Here is a 7175-nt window from a genome sequence, read left to right as displayed (position 1 = left end):
CACACCACCACCGGGTGGGCTCCAACCTCCGGCGTTTCGGTTAACAGCCGATCGCGCTAGCCAATTGCGCCACGTAGGCAGTCCTGCTCCACTATCACCACCATCAGAACATATCTTCAAAGCAATCAGCCCAATGAAAAAAAAGGACCGCACCACCACCGGGTGGGCTCGAACCTCCCACCTTTCGGTTAACAGCCAATCGCGCTAGCCAATTGCGCCACGGAGACAGTCCTGCTCCACTCTCACCACCATCAGAACATATCTTCAAAGCTATCAGCACAAAGAAAAAAAAGCGCCGCACCACCACCGGGTGGGCTCGAACCTCCAAACTTTTGGCTAACAGCCGATCGCGCTAGATAACTGCGCCACGGAGACAGTCGTGCTCCACTCTCACCACCATCAGAACATATCTTCAAAGCTATCAGCGCAAAGAAAAGAAGCAACACACCACTCCCGGGAGGGCTCGAAACTCCAACCTTTCGGTTAACAGCCGATCGCGCTAGCCAATTGCGCCACGGAGACAGTCCTGCTCTACTCTCACCACCATCAGAACATATCTTCAAAGCTATCAGCCCAAAGATAAAAAGCGGCGCACCACCACCGGGTGGGCTCGAAACTCCAACCTTTCGGTTAACAGCCGATCGCGCTAGCCTATTGCGCCACGGAGACAGTCCTGCTCCACTCTCACCACCATCATAACATATCTTCAAAGCTATCAGCCCAAAGAAAAAAAAGCGCCGCACCACCACCCGGTGGGCTCGACAATCCAACTTTTCGGTTAACAGCCGATCACGCTAGCCAATTGCGCCATGGAGACAGTCCTGCTCCACTCTCACCACCATCAGAACATATCTTCAAAGCTATCAGCCCACAGAAAAAAAAGCGCCGCAATACCACCTGGTGGGCTCGAACCTCCAACTTTTCGGTTAACAGCCAATCGCGCTAGCCAATTGCACCACGAAGAGAGTCCTGCTCCCCTCTAACCACCGTCAGAACATATCTTCAAAGCTATCAGCCCAAAGAAAAAAAGCGCCGCACCACCACCGGGTGGGCTCGAACCTCCAACCTTTCGGTTAACAGCCGATCGCGCTAGCCAATTGCGCCAAGGAGACAATCGTGCTCCACTCTCACCACAATCAGAACATATCTTCAAAGCTATCAGCGCAAAGAAAAAAGCAACACACCCCACCCGCGAGGGCTGGAACCTCCAACTTTTCGGTTATTAGCCGATCGCGATAGCCAATTGCGCCACGGGGGCAGTCCTGCTCCACTGTCACCACCGTTAGAACATTTCTTCAGAGCTATCACACCAAAGAAAAAAAGGCGCCGCACCACCACCGGGAGGGCTCGAACCTCCAACCTTTCGGTTTACAGCCGATCGCGCTAGCCAATTGCGCAACAGAGACAGTCGTGCTCCACTCTCACTACCGTCAGACCATTTCTTCATAGCTATCACCCCAAAGAAAAAAAAAGCGCCGCACCACCACCGGGTGGGCTCAAACCTCCAACCTTTCGGATAACAGCCGATCGCGCTAGCCAATTGCGCCACGAAGACAGTCCTGCTCCCCTCTCACCACCATCAAAACATATCTTCAAAGCTATTACCGCAAAGAAAAAAGCAACACACCACTCCCGGGTGGGCTCGAAACTCCAACCTTTCGGTTAACAGCCGATCGCGCTAGCCCATTGCGCCAAGAAGACAGTCTTGCTCCACTCTCACCACCATCATAACATATCTTCAAAGCTATCAGCCCAAAGAAAAAAAAGCGCCGCACCACCACCCGGTGGGCTCGACAATCCAACTTTTCGGTTAACAGCCGATCACGCTAGCCAATTGCGCCATGGAGACAGTCCTGCTCCACTCTCACCACCATCAGAACATATCTTCAAAGCTATCAGCCCACAGAAAAAAAAGCGCCGCAATACCACCTGGTGGGCTCGAACCTCCAACTTTTCGGTTAACAGCCAATCGCGCTAGCCAATTGCTTCACGAAGAGAGTCCTGCTCCCCTCTAACCACCGTCAGAACATATCTTCAAAGCTATCAGCCCAAAGAAAAAAAGCGCCGCACCACCACCGGGTGGGCTCGAACCTCCAACCTTTCGGTTAACAGCCGATCGCGCTAGCCAATTGCGCCAAGGAGACAATTGTGCTCCACTCTCACCACCATCAGAACATATCTTCAAAGCTATCAGCGCAATGAAAAAAGCAACACACCCCACCCGGGAGGGCTCGAACCTCCAACCTTTCGGTTAACAGCCGATCGCGCTAGCCCATTGCGCAACAGAGACAGTCGTGCTCCACTCTCACTACCGTCTACCATTTCTTCAGAGCTATCACCCCAAAGAAAAAAAAAAGCGCCGCACCACCACCGGGTGGGCTCAAACCTCCAACCTTTCGGATAACAGCCTATCGCGCTAGCCCATTGCGCCACACAGACAGTCCTGCTCTACTCTCACCACCATCAGAACATATCTTGAAAGCTATCAGCCCAAAGAAAAAAAAGCGCCGCCCCACCACCTGGTGGGCTCGAACCTCCAACCTTTCGGTTAACAGCCGATCGCGCTAGCCAATTGCGCCACGGAGACAGTCTTGCTCCACTCTCACCACCATCAGAACATATCTTCAAAGCTATCAGCCCAAAGAAAAAAAAAGCGCCGCACCACCACCCGGTGGGCTCGACAATCCAACTTTTCGGTTAACAGCCGATCACGCTAGCCAATTGCGCCATGGAGACAGTCCTGCTCCACTCTCACCACCATCAGAACATATCTTCAAAGCTATCAGCCCACAGAAAAAAAAGCGCCGCAATACCACCTGGTGGGCTCGAACCTCCAACTTTTCGGTTAACAGCCAATCGCGCTAGCCAATTGCACCACGAAGAGAGTCCTGCTCCCCTCTAACCACCGTCAGAACATATCTTCAAAGCTATCAGCCCAAAGAAAAAAAGCGCCGCACCACCACCGGGTGGGCTCGAACCTCCAACCTTTCGGTTAACAGCCGATCGCGCTAGCCAATTGCGCCAAGGAGACAATTGTGCTCCACTCTCACCACCATCAGAACATATCTTCAAAGCTATCAGCGCAATGAAAAAAGCAACACACCCCACCCGGGAGGGCTCGAACCTCCAACCTTTCGGTTAACAGCCGATCGCGCTAGCCCATTGCGCAACAGAGACAGTCGTGCTCCACTCTCACTACCGTCAGACCATTTCTTCAGAGCTATCACCCCAAAGAAAAAAAAAGCGCCGCACCACCACCGGGTGGGCTCAAACCTCCAACCTTTCGGATAACAGCCTATCGCGCTAGCCCATTGCGCCACACAGACAGTCCTGCTCTACTCTCACCACCATCAGAACATATCTTGAAAGCTATCAGCCCAAAGAAAAAAAAGCGCCGCCCCACCACCTGGTGGGCTCGAACCTCCAACCTTTCGGTTAACAGCCGATCGCGCAAGCCAATTGCGCCACGGAGACAGTCTTGCTCCACTCTCACCACCATCAGAACATATCTTCAAAGCTATCAGCCCAAAGAAAAAAAAAAGCGCCGCACCACCACCGGGAGGGCTCGAAACTTCAACTTTTCGGTTAACAGCCGATCACGCTAGCCAATTGCGCCACGGAGACAGTCCTGCTCCTCTCTCACCACCATCAGAACATATCTTTAAAGCTATCAGCCCACAGAAAAAAAAGCGCCGCACCACCAGCGGGTGGGCTCGAACCTCCAACCTTTCGGTTAACAGCCGATCGCGCTAGCCAATTGCGCCACGGAGACAGTCGTGCTCCACTCTCACCACCGTCAGAACATACCTTCAAAGCTATCAGCGCAAAGAAAAAAAGCAACATAACCTTCCCGGGAGAGCTCGAAACTCCAACCTTTCGGTTAACAGCCGATCACGCTAGCCCATTGCGCAACGGAGACAGTCTTGCTCCCCTCTCACCACCATCAGAACATATCTTCAAAGCTATCAGCCCAAAGAAAAAAAAAGCGCCACACCACCACCGGGTGGGCTCCAACCTCCGGCGTTTCGGTTAACAGCCGATCGCGCTAGCCAACTGCGCCACGTAGGCAGTCCTGCTCCACTCTCACCACCATCAGAACATATCTTCAAAGCTATCAGCACAAAGAAAAAAGAGCGCCGCACCACCACCGGGTGGGCTCGAACCTCCAAACTTTCGGCTAACAGCCGATCGCGCTAGCGAACTGCGCCACGGAGACAGTCGTGCTCCACTCTCACCACCATCAGAACATATCTTCAAAGCTATCAGCGCAAAGAAAAGAAGCAACACACCACTCCCGGGAGGGCTCGAAACTCCAACCTTTCGGTTAACAGCCGATCGCGCTATCCAATTGCGCCACGGAGACAGACCTGCTCTACTCTCACCACCATCAGAACATATCTTCAAAGCTATCAGCCCAAAGATAAAAAGCGCCGCACCACCACCCGGTGGGCTCGACAATCCAACTTTTCGGTTAACAGCCGATCACGCTAGCCAATTGCGCCATGGAGACAGTCCTGCTCCACTCTCACCACCATCAGAACATATCTTCAAAGCTATCAGCCCACAGAAAAAAAGCGCCGCACAACCACCTGGTGGGCTCGAACCTCCAACTTTTCGGTTACCAGCCAATCGCGCTAGCCAATTGCGCCACGGAGAGAGTCCTGCTCCCCTCTAACCACCGTCAGAACATATCTTCAAAGCTATCAGCCCAAAGAAAAAAAGCGCCGCACCACCACCGGGTGGGCTCGAACCTCCAACCTTTCGGTTAACAGCCGATCGCGCTAGCCAATTGCGCCAAGGAGACAATTGTGCTCCACTCTCACCACCATCAGAACATATCTTCAAAGCTATCAGTGCAATGAAAAAAGCAACACACCCCACCCGGGAGGGCTCGAACCTCCAACCTTTCGGTTAACAGCCGATCTCGCCAGCCAATTGCGCCACACAGACAGTCCTGCTCTACTCTCACCACCATCAGAACGTATCTTGAAAGCTATCAGCCCAAAGAAAAAAAAGCGCCGCCCCACCACCTGGTGGGCTCGAACCTCCAACCTTTCGGTTAACAGCCGATCGCGCTAGCCAATTGCGCCACGGAGACAGTCTTGCTCCACTCTCACCACCATCAGAACATATCTTCAAAGCTATTAGCCCAAAGAAAAAAAAAGCGCCGCACCACCACCGGGTGGGCTCGAAACTCCAACTTTTCGGTTAACAGCCGATCACGCTAGCCAATTGCGCCACGGAGACAGTCCTGCTCCTCTCTCACCACCATCAGAACATATCTTTAAAGCTATCAGCCCACAGAAAAAACAGCGCCGCACCACCAGCGGGTGGGCTCGAACCTCCAACCTTTCGGTTAACAGCCGATCGCGCTAGCCAATTGCGCCACAGAGACAGTCGTGCTCCACTCTCACCACCGTCAGAACATACCTTCAAAGCTATCAGCGCAAAGAAAAAAAGCAACATACCCTTCCCGGGAGAGGTCGAAACTCCAACCTTTCGGTTAACAGCCGATCGCGCTAGCCCATTGCGCCACGGAGACAGTCTTGCTCCCCTCTCACCACCATCAGAACATATCTTCAAAGCTATCAGCCCAAAGAAAAAAAAAGCGCCACACCACCACCGGGTGGGCTCCAACCTCCGGCGTTTCGGTTAACAGCCGATCGCGCTAGCCAATTGCGCCACGTAGGTAGTCCTGCTCCACTATCACCACCATCAGAACATATCTTCAAAGCAATCAGCCCAAAGAAAAAAAAGGACCGCACCACCACCGGGTGGGCTCGAACCTCCCACCTTTCGGTTAACAGCCAATCGCGCTAGCCAATTGCGCCACGGAGACAGTCCTGCTCCACTCTCACCACCATCAGAACATATCTTCAAAGCTATCAGCACAAAGAAAAAAAAGCGCCGCACCACCACCGGGTGGGCTCGAACCTCCAAACTTTTGGCTAACAGCCGATCGCGCTAGATAACTGCGCCACGGAGACAGTCGTGCTCCACTCTCACCACCATCAGAACATATCTTCAAAGCTATCAGCGCAAAGAAAAGAAGCAACACACCAATCCCGGGAGGGCTCGAAACTCCAACCTTTCGGTTAACAGCCGATCGCGCTAGCCAATTGCGCCACGGAGACAGTCCTGCTCTACTCTCACCACCATCAGAACATATCTTCAAAGCTATCAGCCCAAAGATAAAAAGCGGCGCACCACCACCGGGTGGGCTCGAAACTCCAACCTTTCGGTTAACAGCCGATCGCGCTAGCCTATTGCGCCACGGAGACAGTCCTGCTCCACTCTCACCACCATCATAACATATCTTCAAAGCTATCAGCCCAAAGAAAAAAAAGCGCCGCACCACCACCCGGTGGGCTCGACAATCCAACTTTTCGGTTAACAGCCGATCACGCTAGCCAATTGCGCCATGGAGACAGTCCTGCTCCACTCTCACCACCATCAGAACATATCTTCAAAGCTATCAGCCCACAGAAAAAAAAAGCGCCGCAATACCACCTGGTGGGCTCGAACCTCCAACTTTTCGGTTAACAGCCAATCGCGCTAGCCAATTGCACCACGAAGAGAGTCCTGCTCCCCTCTAACCACCGTCAGAACATATCTTCAAAGCTATCAGCCCAAAGAAAAAAAGCGCCGCACCACCACCGGGTGGGCTCGAACCTCCAACCTTTCGGTTAACAGCCGATCGCGCTAGCCAATTGCGCCAAGGAGACAATCGTGCTCCACTCTCACCACAATCAGAACATATCTTCAAAGCTATCAGCGCAAAGAAAAGAAGCAACACACCACTCCCGGGAGGGCTCGAAACTCCAACCTTTCGGTTAACAGCCGATCGCGCTAGCCAATTGCGCCACGGAGACAGACCTGCTCTACTCTCACCACCATCAGAACATATCTTCAAAGCTATCAGCCCAAAGAAAAAAAAAGCGCCACACCACCACCGGGTGGGCTCCAACCTCCGGCGTTTCGGTTAACAGCCGATCGCGCTAGCCAACTGCGCCACGTAGGCAGTCCTGCTCCACTCTCACCACCATCAGAACATATCTTCAAAGCTATCAGCACGAAGAAAAAAGAGCGCCGCACCACCACCGGGTGGGCTCGAACCTCCAAACTTTCGGCTAACAGCCGATCGCGCTAGCCAATTGCGCCACGAAGACAGTCCT

The sequence above is a fragment of the Rhipicephalus microplus genome, unplaced genomic scaffold (assembly GCF_043290135.1).
Source record: "Rhipicephalus microplus isolate Deutch F79 unplaced genomic scaffold, USDA_Rmic scaffold_14, whole genome shotgun sequence".
Taxonomy (NCBI): Eukaryota; Metazoa; Arthropoda; class Arachnida; order Ixodida; family Ixodidae; genus Rhipicephalus; species Rhipicephalus microplus.
Note: the sequence above shows the minus strand (reverse complement) of the source record.